Source organism: Rhineura floridana, chromosome 18 (genome assembly GCF_030035675.1).
Source record: "Rhineura floridana isolate rRhiFlo1 chromosome 18, rRhiFlo1.hap2, whole genome shotgun sequence".
NCBI lineage: Eukaryota > Metazoa > Chordata > Lepidosauria > Squamata > Rhineuridae > Rhineura > Rhineura floridana.
Genome location: NC_084497.1, coordinates 29,304,175 through 29,326,154, shown reverse-complemented (window position 1 = coordinate 29,326,154; position 21,980 = coordinate 29,304,175). Strand labels below are relative to the sequence as shown.

General features: G+C 47.3%; 1 protein-coding gene across 9 annotated transcripts in view; it reads left to right on the top strand.

The window, feature by feature from the left end:
* The window catches only part of IGSF21 (immunoglobin superfamily member 21), a 299,326-nt gene that overhangs the window by 26,169 nt on the left and 251,177 nt on the right, over window positions 1-21,980 (top strand). For 6 of the 9 annotated variants that reach the window (XM_061600913.1, XM_061600909.1, XM_061600911.1 and 3 more), the window contains exon 1: window positions 21,121-21,344. The exons of the other annotated variants lie outside the window; for them this stretch is intronic. The gene's annotated coding sequence lies outside the window, so the exon portion shown is untranslated. Of the gene's footprint in view, window positions 1-21,120; window positions 21,345-21,980 lie in introns of those variants that run through there. 9 annotated transcript variants of the gene reach the window in all.

Sequence of the window (21,980 nt, the reverse complement as noted above, 5' to 3'; positions counted from 1 at the left end):
AGGGTGTGTCAAGGCTGGGCTGCAGGCAATAGTCTAGGGTGAGTTGGGAGCCCTAGGAATGGGAGTCTTGGGAACAGGTGTCTGTTCTTGGAGCACCTGGCTGACTCCTGTGGGATGCAGGATATGAGCAGAAGAAGCTGCGCTGCTCATGGATCATTAGTCCATCTAGCTCAGTATTCCTACACCGGTGGGCAGTAGCTCTCCAGGGTGTCAGGCAGAGTGTCCTCCCCAGAGATGCCAGGGAATTGCACGTGGGGAGAGTGCTGTGGGCTTGTCACAGGCATCTGGTTGGCCCCTGTGAGAACAGGAGGGTCGATTAGCTGGACTTTTGGCCTGATCCATACGCAGGGCTCTTGTTATGTTCTTACGCTGAAAAATGTAGTGAAGCCTTAGAAGACGATTAGACAAATTCATGGAAGAGGAGGAGGAGAGAGCTATCTGTTGGAGACAGTGTGCCTCTGAATGCCAGTTGCTGGGAATAGCGCATGGGAGGTGAGGGTGAGAGTGCTGTGTGCTTAGATCCTGTTTGTGGGCTTCCCATTGGGGCATCTGGGTGGCCACTGTGAGAACAGGAGGTTGGACTAGATGGGCCCCCTTGGGCCTGATCTAGCTGCACGGCTCCTCTTATGTTCTTAAGACATATCCATTAGCATGTGAAAATTATGAGCAATTTGGTGTCCTCTTCAGCTGAGGTATTTCTGCTTTTGGGGCAATGCCTAAGTGGCTAGTGACCTTTGGCCTTCTTGTGGTAAGGCAAGAACTTGCCCACAATACAGTTTCCTTGCTTAGTCTATGATGAATCTTGACCTGGAAGCTTTTAAGCTGAGTCTCGACCTAATCATGTGACCTGTTTCTGGCCTATCACTGTTCAAGTGGTTTGTTTGGCTTGTCTGTCTGGTGCCCCCTGCAGGCCTCTCCTTTTGTCATAGCCCAGCCGTGGCCCACGTCACAAGGAGACTTGAAGGTGGTCGCAGGCAGTAATGAAATGCTAGTCACACACACGTAATGAACTGCTGTGAGAACTCTCTTTTTCCGAAGCTCCCAGCAAATTAGATCTGGATTATTGGAGCAACGAGAATTGAATGATCGGAGATGTTATCAAGAGGGAGTTGGGACTCATTCCTGCGCTTTTACGGCCCCGAGCCGCATGTGTTTAATTACCTGGTATTAAACCTCGTCTCTCTCACCACCTCCTTCAACAAATCGAGCAAACAAACGAAGACCACTGGCACAAATCGACAGCGCAGAATGCAACCAGGGTGGGGTAGGGGGCACAGATGACCTGTCACTTTCCCCCACCTTCCCAGGAGGAAAAGAGATGGGAGCCCCAGAGGCGAAGGCAGTGGAATAGAGGCGACTGTGGAGGAATGCAAAGTTGGGAGCCCTCCAGAGGGGAAAAGAGGAGGAACTCTGTGGAAGCAGAACAGTCTCTGTGGAAGAGATGTCTTTGCAAGCTCCGGAACAATTTTGTCTCCCCGGGAGCTTTGGGGGGGATCAGCTCAGCTGGACCAGAGTCTTGTCAGCTGGTGCCACAGACTTCAGATTCCACGCATCCTGCATTGTGAAAACTACAGTCCCAGGGCCTCACCCTGGTTCCTCCTTTTAGAATGAGAAATGGTCAGATGTATCCTATTGGACTCTAGAAGTTTGTCTGTATGGCCCTGAAGCTGTCCCAGGATTGTCCCCTCTTCCCTCCCCTTAATAGTTCTCACAAAAAACTATAGAATGTGTTCTGGAACTTTGCACTCTGCACATGCTTAGACACTCATGTTTATGACCACACCACATCTTCCAGACTTAAAAACCCTGGGCTATGAAACAGTCTCCAGATCTGTTGTGGCCCCCTACCCAAAATAAGCCCTAGTACATTTCCACCTTACGCCCCTATTTTTCCCTTGAACAAATATGATACTATTTAAATCTCTCTCTCTTTCACTGCATTTTTTTCCTAATTAAAACGAGCTGTTTTTTTCTTTTTTGGTACGTATCACTGGAAAAAGGCAAATTAATTTTTCACCCCTCCCCTCCTTCCCCCTGCAACCAATGTGAACTGATGTATTCATAAATTGCTGAGGAAAGTTAGATAAACAGTGAGTTTACGGGATCATTTTTCTATTTTCCAATTTGACCGAGAAGGCTTTTAATCAATTCTGTGTGGTGCGCACTCTGATTAAGCCCTGTGGATGCTGTTCACGCTGAGAGTTGAGACTGGATCCTGGGGAGGCAGGAAAATTGACTACTAATCAGAGATGAAAATGGGCCTGATCCACATCTATATCTCCACTCCTCACCCCCCCTCAACCATAACCAATCTCCCCCTCCCCACCCTGTCCAAAGCTTCTTTCTATACCTACTACTTGTCTCCTGGGTTGAACTGACCAGGAAGCCAACTCTGAGTTGCATCTTAGCAAAAAGGCAAATTTCCAGGTTGCCACTAAAAGTTTGGTTGGCCACCATGAGAACAGGAGGGGCCCCCTTTGGGCTGATCCAGCAGTCAGGCTCTCCTTGGGTTCTTACAGTACTAGCACCCAGCTTTCAGTCTGGAATTATCACAACAAAAAGGCCCCTCCCGGCTGAGAGGCTTGTATCCTCTCTGCGACACCCACCTTTCCTCTGTGTTGTGTGAAGGAGGACTTCATTGGCTCCTCCTGAATCTCTTGCCCGTCAATCAACTTTTATTTATTTATTTATTTGATTTATATCCTGCCCTTCCTCCCAGCAGGAGCCCAGGGTGGCTTCTGTGAGATTCGTGACTCTTCCCAGGATGGGTTATTGTCCCTCTTACCATCTGTGACCGGGAAGTACTTTTGGTGTAGTTATCTTTGGTTCACGTGACAGCATCTTCTAAACGCTAATGCAGTGCAGCCTTAAGACTACAGAACCCACAATGCTGTGCAGCTGAATGCAGAATGTAAGTTGGGATGGTGGTGTTGCCTCTTAAGCTATATAGAGCCCCCTAGGACACCATGTTGCTACAAAAATAAATGTGGATATTTAGACAGCAAATCCAATGGCTATTAGGTTGTTTAGGGTTTTTTTTAACTGTTTTGTGTTTTAAAATGGTTGTAACCCTCCCTGGGAACTTTGGGTGAAGAGCTAGTAGTAGTAGTAGTAGTAGTAGTAGTAGTAAACAATAATAAACAACAATAATGAGGGTTGTTCATTGTGTTTTATGGTATCATGTGTCCACCATAATTAATAATTACATTTATATCCCAACTTTCCTCCAAGGAGCTCAAGGTGGAGCAAATGGTTTTCCCACTCCTCACTTGTGGTATGTGCGCACATGTAGCATACTGCAGCTGGATAGGTAGCACATGCGGGCGAGCACCGTGGGCATGGGGCATGATGGTGCCGAAGGGCCCAGTCATGCCTGACACCGGCCCTGCTGAGCTAGATGGGCCAATGGTCTGACTCAGTACAAGGAAGGCAGGAACATCGAAAGCTACCTTCTGCCTAGTCAGACTATTGGTCCATCTAGTTCAGTACTGTGTACACTGACTGGCAGCAGCTTCAAGTAGGGGACTCTCCCAGTGCTGCCATTGGAGATGGAACCTGGGACTTTGTGCATGCAAAGCAGGTGCTCTGCCACTGAGCTACAGCTTTGGAGGCAGAGTCCTCTGTTCTGATGCTGGGCATTGAATCCTGAGCCAGCTCCGGGCAAAGCACAAGCCCTCACTGTGCAACAGAGCTGCTGCCCTTCCACCTAGGCTGCCGGGGGTCAAGCTATGTTCCTTGAGCCCTTAAATCCAGGCCCTTGGCAGCCCCCACCATCCCGGCAGCGATGCCCATCTCTGTGCTCTCGGCAGAGTTCCTTCTGCTCATTTATGTAAATCAGACAGAGCTTGTTCCACGGAGCAGACCCTAAAGGAAGAGGTCTGAAAAACGGTTCAGGGCAGAAGGGGAGTGGGGGACCAAACAGAAGAGCGAGGGGTGGCTGGGCGGGCTGGTAAATACTAATTGTTCTATCAGGAGGATGCATTTTATTTTCTTGCTAAGGGGAATGTTATGTTTAATTAAATCTTCTTGTTCTTTCGCTGATGGGCCTGGATTGTAAATCAGTTCCCAGACCCAGCTGCCATCAACCCCAGCCATCTTAACCAACAGTCAAGGATGATGGGAGTTGGAGTCCAGCAACATCTGGGGACCCAGGGTTGAAAAACAGTGGATCAGGCTGAGAAACATTGACTGACCGCAGGTCGCCCAGCAAACCTCCTAAGTGGGGATCTGAATCCAGGTCCCTCCCATCCTAGTCCAATTATCTAACCACTACACCATACTGGCTCTTAGTTTTTATGTTTTTAATGCAGTGCAAGTTTCTTGGAGACCTTCGGGTAACGAGTGACTAACAAGTCTCAATAATGATGATGATGATGGTGATATTGTGCTGAGATGCAACTTTTTTGGGCGGGAGAAGGTACCTGCTGAAGCCAGGTCTGGATGGCTTTGCATTCTGTCACCTCCACCTCCTGCAGCTGAATCCTGCAGCGAGTTGTTCCTTCCCTCTTACCACCATCACCCGGCAGTGTTGCGTGAATGTTTAAGTCTCCCCGCGCCCCCCTCTCTTCCCTCCCCTCCCCCAGACTCAGCCTGAAAACTGGGTCTGGGAACTTATTTACAATCCAGCCCCCTTAGGGAAGCCTCAGCCACCATGCACATGCAGCACGGCCAGCATTCACCACAATCGGAGATGTAAGTGAGGCGTACTGGTCGGTGTTGCGGGCCTGTGCATTTGTTGGGGAGAAGGTGCCTGAGAGCTCCCTCTCTGCAATCTGCAGCAGGGTTGGGAGCCAATGCTGTTGCAGATTGCGGAACAGGAGTGCTACCCTCCCACCCTAAGAAGAGGCCCTCGGCCAGGGCCTGACCTGGCCACCCTCTGGTGCCAGCCCTGCATGTAAAGCACATCTAAAGCACATTATTTCCCTTAAAGAATTCTGGGAACTGCAGTTTGTTAAGGGGGCTGGGAATTGTAGCTCTGTGAAGGGTAAAACTAGTTCCCAGAATTCTCTGCAGGAAGCCATGCACTTTAAATGTGCATGTATGTATGGGGTGGATTGCCACATGGATAGAGCCAGAGATCTGGAGGGCCATATTTGGGCTGTGGGCCTGATCATCTCCCATCCCTGACCCAGAACATCATCTGAAGAGGAGACGGAATGACTGAAGTGAGAGACAGAAAGGCAAATGTTTCTTTTCAAGAAATGAAATATGATCTTGGGAGGGAGGAACAGGACAGCAAAAGGGGGAGGGAGGCAGTTGAGACGGGATTATGATTTTTAAAGTTCACTGGGTCCCCAGTGGTCCTTAAGAGAGAGAAGCGTTCTGTGGCCTGGGCAGGGAGCCAGAGATCTTTGTTTGAATGTGGTATAAAATATAATCTGTGTGATAGCAGCTAATTCCTCTTTTACTGTCACTCCCCCCCAACCCCCCCTCCTCCTTCTTGCACAGATAAAATGTCACACTCTAAGCTGCCCAGCACGGTGTTAGGTGATGCTGTCTCAAGCGCAGGCTGGCTCACTTTCTCTGCGATGTGCAGCCCACCTCATCTCGAAAAGGCCTAGATTTGTGATTTCCTTGGTTAAAAAACAAAAATGGTGGAGGGATTGAGTTGGTCCCCATTGGGATCCTGAGCTGGTCTCTACTGGGATACCAAGTTGGCGGTCATCACAACATATGGTGATAGCAAATCCCAGAGTTTCTCTCTATGACACGGCTGTGTGTGGAACCCCCAATCTGAGTCAGGGCCTGCCCAGTATAATACTTAAAAGTGGCCCTGATCTGATCTGGGGCCATCCTGACCCATATGTTGGCCCCAACCAATTTGGGGGCTTGGCACATGGAGGCAGAAAATGGGGAGAATGTGATGTGCCTCAATTGTATGTTTAATTGCAGTCGCCATCTGTATTGGAATGGTTTGTAGAACTCTTTGTTGCTTTTATCACTTGCTGTTGGCCACCCTGGGCTCCTTTTTGGGAGAAAGGGCCAGAGACAAATTTAATAAATAAATGAGCAAGCCAGGTTTTGGACCCTAATTCAACACATGGCCAGGAGCAGAGGAGGGGGAAGTGCCTGCCTTTTTCCTCCCTGACTTGTCTCCAGGCCACACCCTTTGGTCAGCCCTGCATTGCTCTGGGTGGTCCCGATTTGACTCAGGGAGATCTGGGGCTGCCTCAGCCATATGGGTTCCCCATGCTGGGTCAACCAGAATTGCCTCGATTCACTTCGGGATCTGGGATTTGGGCGGATCTGGAGCACGTCCCCAGTGAAGAAGTCTTTTCTTTTGCCTCTCCCTGTTGAATCTTCCACGGCTGGAGGAGAGCCTGGCTAGGACTCCAGAGTCTGTGAGTTCAAATCCCTGCTTGTGTCTCCTGGGTGTCAAGGGCCAGCTAAAGATCATCCCCACAACGAGTGGCTCAGGGGTTACTGGAAACAAAGCCCTAGGAGGAGAGACTGAAAGAACTGGGCATGTTTAGCCTGGAGAAGAGAAGACTGAGAGGAGATATGATAGCACTCTTCAAGTACTTGAAAGGTTGTCACACAGAGGAGGGCCGGGATTGCTTCTCGATCATCCCAGAGTGCAGGACACAGAATAATGGGCTGAAGTTACAGGAAGCCAGATTTTGACTGAACATCAAGAAAAACTTCCCAACTGTTAGAGCAGTATGACAATGGTGCCAATGACCTAGGGAAGTGGTGGGCTCTCCAACATTGGAGGCATTCAAGAGGCTGCTGGACAGCCACCTGTTGGGTATACTTTAATTTGGATTCCTACATTGCACAGGGGGTTGGACTGGTTGGCCTTATAGGCCCCTTCCAACTCTACTATTCTATAATTCTATGTCGTCCTCCTTATGATCCTGGGGAAAGCCTCCTGGCCTTCCAAGGAAAATAATTGTTATTCATTACTATTCTTGTTAGTCTCTTGTTATTTACAGGTCTCCATGCAACTTACAACAGGTTTGCAGCTTGCAATGAGGATTTGTTTGCCAAAAAAGAGAGCCAGGATTTCTCTGAATGTCAGTTGCTGGAAACACACAGGAGGGGAAAACGCTCCCATAGGCATTTGATTGGCCACTGTGAGAGCAGGCCACTAGACTAGATGGGACATTGGCCTGATCCAGCCGGGCTCTTATGTTCTTAAAAGAATGGACGTTTCAGAGAGCCATAGAGTCATTGAGCTGGAAGGCACCTCAGAGGCCATCGAGTCTAGTCCTCCATACAAAGCTATAAATACAGCTGTGGTGAGCCCGGATATTCCTTGATGGTGTTGTCTCTCTCTCTCTTTCTAGGATTTTTTTGCCCCAGGAAGGCATCTCAGTCTGGTGCTCAAATGTGCTTCAAACATTGTTCTAGAAAAGAGAGCAAATCTAGCAAAAGCAAACGTGAAGTATGGAAGACTCCCTATAATTTCCTTTACAGTGAACCAATTTGCACTTCAAAAGTGTGCCATTAAACCTGCTTACATGGTGACACTTCTCATTATACCCTGTCTAGCATGACGCAATGGCTTTCTGCCATTCTCCAGAGGAGCGAGAGGGAAAGGGCTTCCTTCCATGCATCTCACTGTTAATGGGGGTCCTCACTTGGCCTTTTCGCAGAAGCGGAAAAATGTCAAAAAATGGTCCTGAGGTCGACACACACCAGTCATGCACCAATCACCATCACAGAAGTACAAGATTCCATTTGCAGACAGAGAAGAGACAGAGAGACTTCAGAGGAAGACTCTATTGCGGCTCCCAGTACTCTGAGCGGTATCCAAGAGCACTCAGTAGACATCATGGGTTGTATCCAACTATGTCCTACTTGGAGTAGACACATTTAAATTAATGGACCTTGGTTAGCTATTTCCATCAACTTCAATGGGTCTACTGTGAGTATTGAATACAGCTCCAATAACCATTGTGAGACCATTTCAGAGAACATACCCTACTTGAGGAGGGCGTAGGCTTGGAGCAACTTATACACCCTAACTGATCTCATCCCCTCACTCTAGACCCACCATTTCCAGCCCTAGGAGAAGAGGCAGTGGCATGTGGCATGTCTGAGTGGAAGCCCAGAGCCAGAGGTGCAGTGTCCAATGGGCATCACAAAGTCAAGTCTCCATGAGCCCTAACCATGAGGGGGACACCTGACTCTCCATGTGCTCTGGATCAGGACCCTGATGACAGCCCAGGAAAGGGGTGGAGAGGGGTGAGGCATTATTACAAGAAGTAGAGATGGCTGCCAATTTGGGTGGCTTTAAAAGAGGATGGAAGATAAGACAAGTAATGGCTGTGTTCTATTTCTAATGCCTCTGAATAGCAGTTACAGGGAATCACAAGTGAGGAAAGTGCTGTTGCACTCAGGTATGGCTTGCGGGCTTCCCATTGGGACATGTGGTTGAGAACACAAGGCTGGACTAGATGGGACCCCCTTTGGCCTAATCCAGCAGGCTTTTCTTATGTAAAGTTGCTCAGGTGAACCCTAACCGGTGCTGAAACAACATCGCATCTTGCCTCTGGCTGCTTGGTGGACAGCTCCCCTGTGATAATGAATCTCTGGATCTCACCGGACAGCTCACGGTAAGGATTTGATCCACATGATGGGACTGGCAGGAATAGGATAACATTTTACTGTTTCCCATTGCCACCCAAAACTTTGATCCCCATGCCCTGGACATTTTCAGTGGTTGTGGGTTCATAATTCCAGAGTGAAATGGACAGCAGACCCCCTCTTAAAAATGAAAAGGAAAGGGCACTCTGGTTAAAAAGACCTGGCATAACAAACTTTCCTTTTTCCACTCTCCGATTCTCCCCCCATCTCGAGCTAGACAAGCGCATGCGCATGTGTGACAGAGGGAGAGTGAGCGCATGGTATGATGGACAGGCAGGCAATGCAAACAGCCCTTTTCAGTGCCGTCACTGCCTTTCAGATCGCCAGTTTCTCCCTGCCACGCACACATATGCATAAAAAAAACCCGTAATCACATTATAATTATAAGTTAATTAAAGTTGAGGAGATCAAAGCCGCTTTAGACAGATTAATGATACCCCAAATGCTAAAAATTTCACTGGTTTATGTATTACCTCTATTGTCGGTATTTTGGTTTTTATTTCTTATTTTTAAAAAGTGCCGTCGCATTTGCCAAGGCAGCCTTTTCATTCCCTCTCTCTTTCTTTGCCTCTCTTGATGGATCAAGGATTTTTGAAGCGCTAACAGCTGTGGGGATTTATGTGCAGAGGAAAGGGAACGTTCAAAAGGATTATCAGATGAAGGGGAAGAGAAATCAACTTAAAAAAAAGCAGGGGAGGGAAACTGAATGGGGAAAAGCACATTTATTGAAGCAATGGGTTCCAAAAATAGAGGCAAAACATGCAGGGAATCAACATTACAGCCTTTGAATTTCATAAGTCAACTTTTTTTTTAGGGGGAGGGATGCAATATACATGAATTTTCTTAACAGCCTGGTTTTCCCATTCTTTTTTTTAAAAAAAAAATAAAAATATTTATATAGGATCATGCATGTTGTATCTCCTGCCTTTCAACTTCATTGGAAGAGCCTGGGTTCTAGTGCTGTCAAGAACTGTGGGATCCTGTGTGAACTGCAGGTGGCATCGTGCCAGTGAAGGACCTTCAGATTGGTCCCAGGTTATGGTCTGAAGGCACATGAGGCCAGCTCCATGCTGAAGCTAAGCAGTGTCAGGTCTGGTCAGTGCCTGGATGGGAGAGACTGCCTGGGAACCACATGTATGGTTCCACACACCCAGTGGGGCAATTCCATCCCCCTGGAGAGGAAGTTGTATATTTATTTATCAATTAAATGTGTAGCCCACCCTTCCTCCCAAACCCAGGGCAGCAAACAGGTGATAAAACACTAAAAATATCGACAAAACATTAAAAAAATCTTTAAAACATCTTGAAAAAGAAAATCTTTAAAAACGTCCCAGATGTGCCCTGGGATGAGATCTCTACTTAAAAGGCTTTCTTGGAAGAGGAAAGTATAAAAGGCCGTCCTGATCCTACCTGAGCTTTGCTCAAGCAACAAGGGCTTCCGGAGTGCTGGGGTGTTCCTGTAGACACCTTTTGATTATCCTGTGGTCCCTGACTGCACGCTGGTCCCACAGTCCCTTGCCCAGCTCTGTGATATGAGAAGAAGAAAATCTTGCTTTATCCACAGGTGCAGGTGAAGCAGTCTCTGCTAACTCTCCAGGCCATGCCCCTCTCTTCAGGCCACGTTCCTCACTGGCACTTCTCTGTGTATTTATTGATTTTTGTCTGGCTAGAATATATCTCTGTACTGAGATAATTTACCTCTTGCTTGCCTGGAAGGAGGTGTGTTGAGTGTAGAAACCGCTGTCTTTTGCATGGTGGAATGTAGCCTTGTAGCCTGTGTATGAAGGCAAGAGGCACGCACCCTCCCTCTGCCCACCGCTGGCATGCTGCCCTTGGCAGGCTCCCCATAGAGACAGGTGGTCCTATGGGCTGAAGAGGCTTCCCCCCCCTTGACTTATCGTGCTGGATTGAGACGGAGGAGACCCTCGGTGCAGAATCCTTGCTTAGCCACAAATATCCCCAGGTGGCCTTTAGCCAGTTGTTCTCTCTCAGGCTCATCAACCTCTCAGGGTTGGTGTGATGATAAAATGTACAGGACTATTCCTGCTACTTGGAGCACTTTGGCTGAAATCTCTGATAAAAATGCTGTTAAAGTGTAGATGCCGGTCATTTTAACTGGGCAGACGCTTGTCTCCTTGCCTGTAGAATGTCTGTAAAGGGTGCCACAGTTGTTGATGGTGCTGTAGGAAACTGAGATAGTCGTGGAATTTGATCTCCCTCAGTTGTCTTGTTGTGTAAGAAGGGCTAGGCCAGGGAAGGCCCATAGCCCAGTAGCAGGGCTTCCACCTTGCATGCAGCAGGTCCCAAGTTCAATTCCTGGCATCTCTAGGTGGAGTTGGGAATGACCCCTGCTGGAAACCTGTTTGCCGGTCAGTGTTGGCTAAGGGTGGGCAACCTGTGTGGCCCTCCAGACGTTGTATTACAGCTGTTGTCAGCTCTAGCCAGCATGGCCAGTGGCCAGGGGTGATGGGAGTTGGAATCCAGCAACATCTGGATGGACACAAATTCCTCACTACTGAACTAGACAACATTGAGCAAGTGGTCCAACGCTCCGACACCATGTGAGGCAGATTCCCAGGTTGCTATATCAACCTTCATCCAACGTTGAGGGGAAAAATCATACTAATGGTTTCTGGGGTGTATTTTCTACCCTAATGAGATGTCCAACTTATGGCGGGCTGCTACCTTGACCCCAGATAACATTTGTGCCTGTGGTGTCAGAGGAAGTGTGCTTGACAATACCCAGACCCCCAGAGCCAGGAAACACTTCACCAGAGGAGGTAGAATGGTACTCTGCTGCCCTTCCCTGATCATTCATCTAGGGAAAAAAACAACGGGGTGTTTTTATTACCTAATCTGCTAACATCAGCTGAGGTAGGGAATGCACCCCAATGCATTTCTGGGGCATTTCATGCCCCACACATTTTTTGTTTCCAGAAGGAAAACAGTAAGTGGTAACTGGCTGAAATTTGGGAAACTTGTATGGGTGGCAATTTGTGACGATGCCTTAGGAAGACTACCCTGTAGGTCCACTTAAGTGCAAACTGCCCAATGAAAACTGCACTGGGGGTATGTTTTTTCCCCTAAAAATGGTTAAGGGAAGGGGCGTAGCTCAGTGGAAGAGCACTTGCTTTGCATGCAGAAGGTTGGAGGTCTCCGGTTCCATCCCTGGCATCTCCAGGTAGAAGGGCCAGGTCACAGATGACAGGAAAGGCAGCCACTGCCAATTAGAGCAGAGGAGTGAATAATCTGATTTGGTATAAAGCAGCTTCCTGTGTCTAATCTCAGCTAGCGCCTTTACAGCAGTTTTACTGAGGGTGAGTTGAAAGCATGGTGGAAAAACTGAGTGTGCGTTCTGGAAGAGAGACAAGAACAGCATCCCACTGGGAGAACTTTGTGAGATTGGAATGACGGCCCATTAGGCTCAGGATGTTGAAGCACCGGGACCTCACCATCCCCTCGTGCTTGTTAAGGGAAAGGAGGGCGGGGAAGTGTCTGTTGCCTACCCCAGTCTTGTGACACACCACAGTGGGTATGCCAGCTCTTTTCTCTCCTTTTCCTGCCGCGGCAAAGCTCACTGCATGCTCACCTCCAAAACTTTTGTGCTGCGGTTGGAGAAATTTGGCAGGCACCTTGAAACAAAAGCGGAGGAAGACAATGTTGCCACATCAAGGATGCAGTGGAATGTCACAGGATTTTTTGTATAAAGTGAAGGGGAGACTCCTGGTTGTTTGTCTCTTAAAGTCAGAGTGCAAGAAAACATCCCTAATTGTTTGTTTCTCAGAGACAGAATGGCTCAACTGTGTTGCAAAAAGCTTAAAGAAAATGAACAATCGGATTCCTAAAAAAAAGCTCTCCTCTGAAGTCCTTGCAGTGCAAAATAAACACACTTTTGTATTGGGTTTATGTCAATTTAGCTATCATGGTGACACCCTGCAAGAGTCTTGGAAACTGTAATTTGGCAAGGATGCTGAGAATTCCCTGCCTGAGAATCCTAGGCCCTTCTCACAAAACTACATTTCTCAGGCATTCTGGGAAATGTAGTATGTTGGTGAAAGCCACTGAAATTTATAGTCTAGCCCCCTTCATGTTATCTGGGGTAGATGGGAGTTGTATTCCAAGACAACTGGAGAGTGCAAGGTTTGGTGCAGGCTGTTAATTTAAAGGCAATAGGGGGTCTATGAAACGTTGCCCTCACTCTTAATTGGCCATTTAATCTGGCTATGTAGCATCATGACATCATTTTCAATATGTGATCCTTGACTGGTTGGGTTTACTGTTCCAGGAAAGACAGTTTGGAAGGGCGGGGTCAGAATATGGCAGAACACAAGAAGCTAATCAAGGTGGGAAAGGAGGAGGGTTTAAGGGGAATACTGCACTCTTGCTGAAAGCATTATTTCTCCTTGAAATTCAAAATAGGAGAGCATTTTCAGCTGGCATCGTAACTTCTGCACTTAAAAAAAAATTAATCTTGTATATCCAAGAACAAGCCTGTGAACCTTGGTGACAATCCCTCTCTCTCTTTTCCCCTTTCACCCCAAACCTGATGATAGCCTAGGTTCCAAAGGGTTAAGCCATTCTTGCCCCACTTCCTGTGGTGAAACCAGCCAGGCTCAAGAGCCTCCTACCATCTCCTTACACTTCTCCCTCCCGAGGCTGCCAGCCAGACTATTTGTGGCACTGACCGGTTGAAGGCTTTCAACACCCCCTAGAGTCTGCTGAAAGAGGACACAGAAAGGGTTTCTTTTTCTCTCCCCTTCCTTTTATAGAATCATCTAGCCAACTGCCACTGGGATCAATATGTCAGCATGAGTTATGGAGTGAGATCACCCATTGGCTTTTGACAAGGTGTTAGACAATGAGTATATTTACCCTGGGACATCGTCGCAGCATTGATTTATGGAGAATAATTGGAAGGGAGGGGGAAAAAGTGAAGCCAATGTCTTCTTATGCTGCTGACTCTCTCTAGCTGTTCAGTTAATAGCCTCTGAGCTGACCACTGAGCTGGCTTTTCATGGGACTTCCTCCTGCAGGTCGGCCCTCCAAAATGGGGCACCAATTGTATTGTCCAGTCTTGCTTGGCTGCACATTGGGCTCAGCACAGATTGCAACTAGCCATTCAGGAAGGGTGTCCCCATAATTTTGGAGCAGTATGGGGCAGCTTGACTCAGGGATGCATTTTGGGGGACTGTTCCAGATCATAGGAAGAGCCCTGAAGCTGGAACAGGCCAAAGACCCATCTAGGGCAGCATCCTGTTCTCACGCTGGCCAAACGTATGCCTGGGGGAAGCCTGCAAGCAGGACCTGAGCGCAAGAGCATCTTCTCCCTTTGTGGTTCACAACAACTGTTTTTTTTGGAAGTGTACTGCTTCCGACAGGGGAGGTAGAAATTGTAGTGACTTTATTTATCTATTGGATTTCTAACCCACCCTTTGCTATAAGGTCCTAGGATAGGCAGATTACAACAATAAAATATACAGTTATGAAACAAATGAATCTGTTGCAACCATAACACAAGGAAAGTGTAAAAGCAGATTTAAAACAGCTCCATAAATAAAACCACGTATAGAAAGAATACAAGGTAGTTCCAATACAGATGCAGGCTGGGATAAAGATCTCCACTTTAAAGGCTTGTTGGAAGAGGAAGGTCTTCAATAGATACTGAAAAGACAACAGAGACGGCACCTCTCTAATACCAAAGGGGAGGGAATTCCACAGGGTGGGTGCCACTACACTCAAGGGCAAATTATGACATTGTGCAGAATGAACCTCCTGATAAGAGGGTGTCTATAGGAGTGTGTGATGCGGCTGCAAAAAAGGCAAACGCTATATTAGGCTGCATTAACAGAAGTATAGTTTCCAAATTGCGTGAAGTATTAGTTCCCCTCTATTCAGCACTGGTTAGGCCTTATCTTGAATACTGTGTCCAGTTCTGGTTTCCGCACTTCAAGAAGGATGCAGACAAACTGGAACAGGTTCAGAGGAGGGCAACAAGGATGATCAGGGGACTAGAAACCAAACCCTATGAGGAGAGACTGAAAGAATTGGGCATGTTTAGCCTGGAGAAGAGAAGACTGAGGGGAGATATGATAGCAGTCTTCAAATACATGAAAGGTTGTCACACAGAGGAGGGCTGGGATCTCTTCTCAATCATTCCAGAGTGCAGGACACAGAATAATGGGCTCAAGTTGCAGGAAGCCAGATTCCGACAGGATATCAGGAAAAACTTCCTAACTGTTAGAGCCATACGACAATGGAACCAATGACCTAGAGAGGTAGTGGGCTCTCCGACACTGGAGGCCTTCAAGAGGCAGCTGGACAGCCATCTGTCTGAAATGCTTTGATTTGGATACCTGCATTGAGCAGGGGATTGGACTTGATGGCCTTATAGGCCCCTTCCAACTCTACTATTCTATGATCCCAGGCCATTTCCTGCAGAAGACAATCGTCTACTAGGTATATAAAGGGCAGGATGATATTTTAGGGGCCACACTTTTAAGGGGCATTGGAGGGATTTTCAAGCCTTAATGTGGCACTGGGGGAGGAGGGGTATGAAGGGGACATTGAGGGCCACATGAGGAGGTACTGCAGACTGCATCCATCCATATATATATATATATCTCCCCCCCAGTGTGAGTGGAAGGCATATTGGGGTGTTCAGTAAGTGTGCAGTACAGTGCATCCCACCCTTTCTGAATTCTGTTTAACTCTGAGAATCTTTCCCTCTCCACCTCAGTCCAAAAATGCGGAGAGGTCCATCTAGTCTGCCACCCTGTCAATAAATACGTTCACTGCTTAGGAGAGCTCTTTGCTGAAGCGACTTTATAAATTTTTCTAAGTAAAATAGAATAAAATAAATACATCTTGGTTGGAAGGGAGGCAAGCAAGCTTCTCACTAAGAGGAATTTGAAATTTTCCATTTGCAAATGTGAGCAAAGAGAGTTTGCTAGAGAATTCAGCTCTCCCCAGTCACAAATACTTTTGTAGGCACAAGATGGAGGATTGGGGGGAGGCGGTTTGGACCCCCCCTGTATGTGGTAGTCAGAGCTGGGTATCATAGAGATAGCACACTTCTGATCACTGTAGTTCTGACCATCTGGATAAACCTTTGTAGTTCAATGTGTTGGCAACAACTGAGGTTAGAATGTACATAGCAAAGAGAGGCTGATATCTTTTCTTCACCCTTATAGCACAGTGGTACAAAATAGACCTGGGTATTCATCTAGATCTCTTTCCCCCAATTGGATAAACATTGCTTTTTAATATATTTTAAACTTTTTAAAAACAATACTTTTAAACTTTTTTAAAAGATGTCTTGAAACCTTTAAAAAATGTTTTTAAAGTTGTTTTGTTTTAATGTATTTTAAAGTCTGTTTTAATGATGTTTTAAAGTGTTTTTAGTGCTTTTGTTTGCCGTCCTGGGCTCCTGCTGGGAGGAAGGGTGGGATATAAATCAAATAATAAATAAATAAATAAATAAATTCACTTTGTGGGTCTGAATGAGAGCAAATGTCAAAGTATCAAAGTTTTAAGAGTGGACTAAAGCTTAATTCTCTAAAGCAATCAATGACAGGGCAAGGCTGCATCTGCACTGTATCACCTTGTAAGAATATAAGAGGAGAGGCCTGCAGGATCAGGCCAAAGGTCCATCTAGCACAGCATCCTCTTTTCCAGCCGCTTCTCCTGATCCATCATAATTCCCACTGCTGAGGGGAGATGTTGGTCCAAGCAACATGTAACCTGGGGCTATGGAATTGACTGGAAGTTAAGGCAAGGTCGGAGAGCCAGTGTAGTATAGTGGCTAAGGTGCTGGACAATGACCTGGGCGACCAGGGTTCGAATCCCCACACAGCCATGAAGCTCACTGGGTGACCTTGGGCCAGTCACTGCCTCTCAGCCTCAAAGGGAGGCAATGGTGTAAACCCCCTCTGAATACCCCTTACCATGAAAACCCTATTTGTAGGGTCCCCATAAGTAGGGAGCGACTTGCAGGCAGTCCATTTCCATTTTCAAGGCAAGCTCAGGACCCTGGACAGTGGCCAGGGTGCTGGTTCAAGGGCCGTGATTAGCAGCCCTGCAGCTGATGCAGGTTCCCTTAGCACTGTCCTGCAGCAACTGCCAGAACTCCAAGGCTACTACAGGCTACATGCTTATTGCAGTTTTTGATGATGGGGTTTCTTTACTCCCAGAAGAGTGGGAACTTTGGGGACCAGAGCAGGGCGAGGATGGAGATGGTGCTGCAGTATTTTAGCCTGAATATGGGACAGGCTCATTGTGGTGGTCTGAATCTTATAAATGCACTCTGCATATCTAAATGCGAGCACAAATGGACTGGGGAGGCATGAACCTCTGGATCATTGTAGGCAAGCGGGTAAATGGGTGGCTTCCCAGACACGGCAATGACCCCACAGCTGCAGATGCGAGAGGAACAGCTGTTTCAGCAGGCTGGGGAATGTGTGCAGCACTTTAAAAAGAGGCCAACAGCTGTTGCCAAAAGCTTTTGGGAAAGGTGGTTTTGAAAGTCGAGGGTTCAGTGCTTCTGTGTATGAGGGGGGATTTGCATTAAGCTGTATTCAGTTTTTTTTAATGGTGGCTTTTTTTCATCTCTTTTTCATTTAAAGAAGAAATAGAAGCAGAGAGTATATGGGGGAGGGGAGATCACTTGTGGAACTAGGGATCAGGAGCATGAAATGAAGACCTGCATCTGTGAATGGGCCATGCAGACCCCCCCAGACTAGGAAGGGTGCTCCCAAAACTCTCCTGCCTTGAATTTCTCCATGGATTTTGGGGGTTCTGAACTATCTTGTCTTGTTTTAAAAGTAGAACTGAGTACATTAAGGGTCCTGTTGTTGTTTTTAATGCACAGAGATCTCTGCAGCCCAGAGTTGTGATGGAGGTAACTCAGGGCAGTAAAGGCAAGTGATGGTCTAGTTCAGGGATGGGGGAGATCTGTGCCCCGCCAGATATTGTTGGCCTTCTCTTCCCTGCAGCCCCAGCCAGCATGGCCAATGGTCAGGAATGGTGTTGGGAGCTGGAGTCCAGAAACATCTGGAGGGTTCCCAGTTGGGGAAGTCTGGTCTAGGGTAAGGATGGAAGCAAGGGCACACGATGATGTAACATTGCCAAGAGGTGCATGGTGAGCAAAGTAAAATGGCAGCACCCTGGGGGCCGCCTGGGAATCTATGGCATCATTGGGGTTTGTGAATGTGTCTTTGGAAGCACTCTTGGTGCTGCTGCAGCTGTTGCCACTTGCTTACTCTGCCTCCAATTTTTGTCTTCTGCTCCAGGTACAGTAGGGCCCCTCTTATATGGCGGGTTAAGGACCAGCCCCCTGCCGTAAAGCGGAAATTGCCATAAAGTGGAACCCATTGACTATAATGGGTCACGTCATGCGAAAATGCCGCGAAAATGCCCCAAAACGGCAAAATCGGCTTTAAAACAGGGAATTTCCCCTGATTGAAAGCCGCTGCATCAGCGGAATGCCGGAAAGCGGGGCCCTACTCTATATGAAGGGGAAGAGCTGCCTGAGGCGTCATACTTGGCGTCGTCTTGGGGTTGTCCTGGAGAAAGAAGACAATGGAAGAAATGTTTATAGTGCTATTGGTCATAGAAGATGGGGTTGGGGGGGAGAAGCAGAATGGGACATCGGAGAATAGTTTTAGATAGTTTTATAACTGTTATGTTCGGTTTATTTTGTTATGTTATGTACATTGTTGAGATTTATTGGTATGTTTATTTAAAATGTGATGTATTTTTCCTTTTAATTGTACTGAATATGAATTGTATAGTATATATTGTATTGGTTTTTTTATGTTGTAAACTGCCCAGAGAGCTTCGGCTATGGGGCGGTACAGAAATTTAATAAATAAATATTCCTTGTGGGCCTGACGTCAGTCTGCACTCTTGGTGCACCTCTGTGGCCGGTTGTCAATGCTTCTGCTTCGAACATACTTTTCAGAATATGCTTTGAACAAATGTGCAAGCTTAAGATAGCCGAGCTTGTTTCCTCTGGACTGGCACAGCCTAAATCTGCCTCGCTTCTTTGGATCTCGGCAGGATTTACTCTTGAGTAAAATTTAGATCCAGTGGGTTGTATAAAACTAGGTTAAACTTAGCCATTAATTTCAAAGAGTCTACTCTGAGCAGGATTAGCACTGGATGCAACCCATCCAAAGGGGTCCTCAGGCCTGTAGAAGTCTAGGCGGAGCCCTGTGAACAGTGCTTGGCAAGCTCTGACTATCAGCTGATTGTCGGGGCTCCCCAAGGGGGCTTTGAACGATCCAACGCTCAGCTGATTGCTGGTGCCTTGCAGGCTGTGCCTTTGCCCACATGGTGTGCTTTTAAACCAGGTGGGCAAAAATGGGTCACTTGGAATCATTGTGATGCCAAGTGACTGACAGATGGGTGACTAGTTCATGCCCACCTGTCAAACTTGATCCACAGGGGTGAGGTGGAGGAGATAATGAGCTTGCCTGCTGGTCGGATCCAACTCCTTACCCCCTGTCCTGGACCAGTCCTAGTTTTCTCTTCGCCTTGTTTCCCTCCTACTTGATCAGAGTAGTGAGTCTGAAGTGGGCAGGTGTGAGTCTGGCAAGGCCTGGCTGTCTCTCCCAGGCAGGCAGAGATGATCTGGGACAGCTTTCCTTCCTTGCTGTAAGTGCAGCATCACTGATTGTCTTGGCTGACAAAATGGCCCCAGCATTCCAACGGCGGCAAGCCAGCCGCGCAGATTTCTCATTACTGCCTCTCTAGCTGTGGCATGCCAGACGTTTGGCTGCGGCGAGAACCCACGTGATTGAATGAAGCAAACCGACGGGCGACATATGGGCGCCAGCTTGTTAAATGCCCAGACACATATTGGAAGTGGGTGCTTGCTGCTTCCCGAATTTGAATGGGAGGCTCAGCTTGTGAACTTTTGATTTTTAAATAAATAAATAAAGAGAGCAGCTCTTAAAAAAAAAATCTTGGGATTCCTCCCTCTCTTGTTTGCTCTGTACCTACAAGAGAAATAATGAAATGGAGGGAGAAAGAAAAGACAAATGTTGGAAGAAAGAGACAGATTGGGGGAAGGGGAAAGTGTGTGTGGGTGAGAGAGAGACAGGAATGAATGACTGGCTAGAAATGTCCTGAACAGAATATAGGAAGCAACATGAGTTTGACATTGTTCTTTGGCTAAAGTATCTTTCAAAGCCTGCCTCTTGCAGCCCAGGGCATCAGAAAGGGCCGTAGATCAGTGGCAGACCACCTGCTTTGCATGCAGAAGGTTCCAAGTTTACTCCCTGGCATCTTCAGGAAGGGTTGGGAGACAGCCCTGTCTGAACTGGAGAGAGCCACTGCCAGTCAGATGAGACAATGCTAAGCTGGATGAACCGATGGTCTGATGCAGTATAAGTCAGCTTCCTATGTTCCTAGGTTGGTATACGTGCATGACCTGCATCCTCTTGGGGTGGGGAAAAACATTTGATTCGGTTTACATTTAAAGCTGAATCAATCAAATTTACATTTCCCAAAACAATATGACAACCAAAAAGCAGCTGTCCTTTGAAATTCGCACTTATCTGAATTTTGTGATGCAGTTCTCCAGTCAAACAATGTTTGCAACAATGCATACATTAGGGGAAAGTGTGCATAAAAATGTGTTAGTGAAGATGACACAAAAATGCATTATATTAGGAGAAATTGCTTTCAGAAATGTGCTCATAAATCAAAACTGCAGAGAAATGTGTTTATTACGGGTAATTTGCACTAAAATCCTGAAGTTTCACAAGGATCTTTTTTTTAAAAAAAGCACAAATTGCTGCAAAACTGAATTTAAGACTGGACAGATGAGAAACTGAGTGAACCAAAATGGATAGATCCTCCCTTCAGTGTAGCTTTGGCTGGTGTGCCACTTATGGCTGTTCCAGACAGATGTCTGGCCACAGTGTCCCACACATGGATAACCTTGAGACTAGACTGCTGGAATGTGCTCCATGTGGGACTCCCCTGGAGGCTGGGCTGGAAAATGCAGCTAGTATAGATAAGTTGCTGAGTGGAGAAACCTATCATGAGTGTGTTACACCTTTGCTCAAACAACTGCTCTGGGTCCCTATACGGTACCGGGCCAGGTTTAAAGTGATGTTGTCATCATACAAGTTGCCATGCCTTGCCTGACCTGGTACCAGACATGGAACCCTCGGAGGGTGAGTCAGACCCCTTGCAAGTCGAGGACCTTGAGCAGGCAGGATCCCCTGGAACCAGGTGCTGAAGATCCCCTGGAGGGGTCCTCTGGTGGGAGGGAACCTGCTGAAGAACTCATAGAGCTGTCCAAGGAGGAGGTGGAGCCACCACTACACAGTCCTCGAGAATGCCAACACAAGAAGGTTGAGGTCCAGGTTGAAGAGCAAAGACACAGGTTTATGGACCCTGAGTCATCACATGGTCCATGAGTAAGGGGTATCCTCATGAGTAAGGAGTCTTCTTATGAGTAACAAACCCTGAAACTCCTTCATTGGCAGCAGCTGGGGTGAGTGTTTGGTCTAGGAGGCCAGAGGACATAAGAATTTCTGTCTTGAGCCTTCCAGTTGCTGGAACCACAATAGAGGTCTGTGCCTCTTAGTTCTCATGCTGGGCTGTGGTGGACCTTGCCTGAACTCCCTGTGATATTTACCTTGGACTGTTGCCTCTGGATCATGCTGTGGACCTAGACTCATTTTCTGGGCTTGACTTTGGTCTGTTTGGACTGTGCTCCCTGAGCAGCCCTACCCTCTTTGGTGAGTGTTTTGCTAATGGGCCGATATCTCCTGGGAGTGGGACCCTAGGCCCTGAGGGCATCCACTGGAGGGTGACATAAGACCCTAAACAACTTGGGATCCAGTTGCTGGAGGGTGTACCTTCTCCTGTGTTAACCTGCCTGTTTATTGAGGACTACAGATCAGTTCTTCCTGGTGGTTCACCCATCTACACATGTCCTACTTGTGGGAATCTGGAGGAGGGACTACTTTATTGTCCCCCTAGACTCTGGAAACCCCTCCCCAAAATGTGATGGGCTCTAGCTTTAACTGTGTACCTGTTCCTGTTAAAGAGTAATTCCATTCATAACCTAGTTTTCAGTGGTATATTGATGATTCTGAGTTATTTGATGTTTTGCTGTGTATTGTTTTTCATGTGTTTTGTAAACCACCCTGGAATGTGTGAGTTTCTGAGCCCAAATCAAAGTGCTGGGTCAAAAGCTCATTTTGGCTCAGGTCCCCAATAACTTCTGGAATGCCTCTCCCAATATGAACCTGCCTGGCCTCTCAGATCTTTTTCTGAGGACTTTCTCCAGGTCCCCTTTGAGAAAGGCTTGGAGGGTGGTGACAAGGGAGAGGGCCTTGTCAGTTGTGGCTCCCTCTCTGTGGAATGCTCTC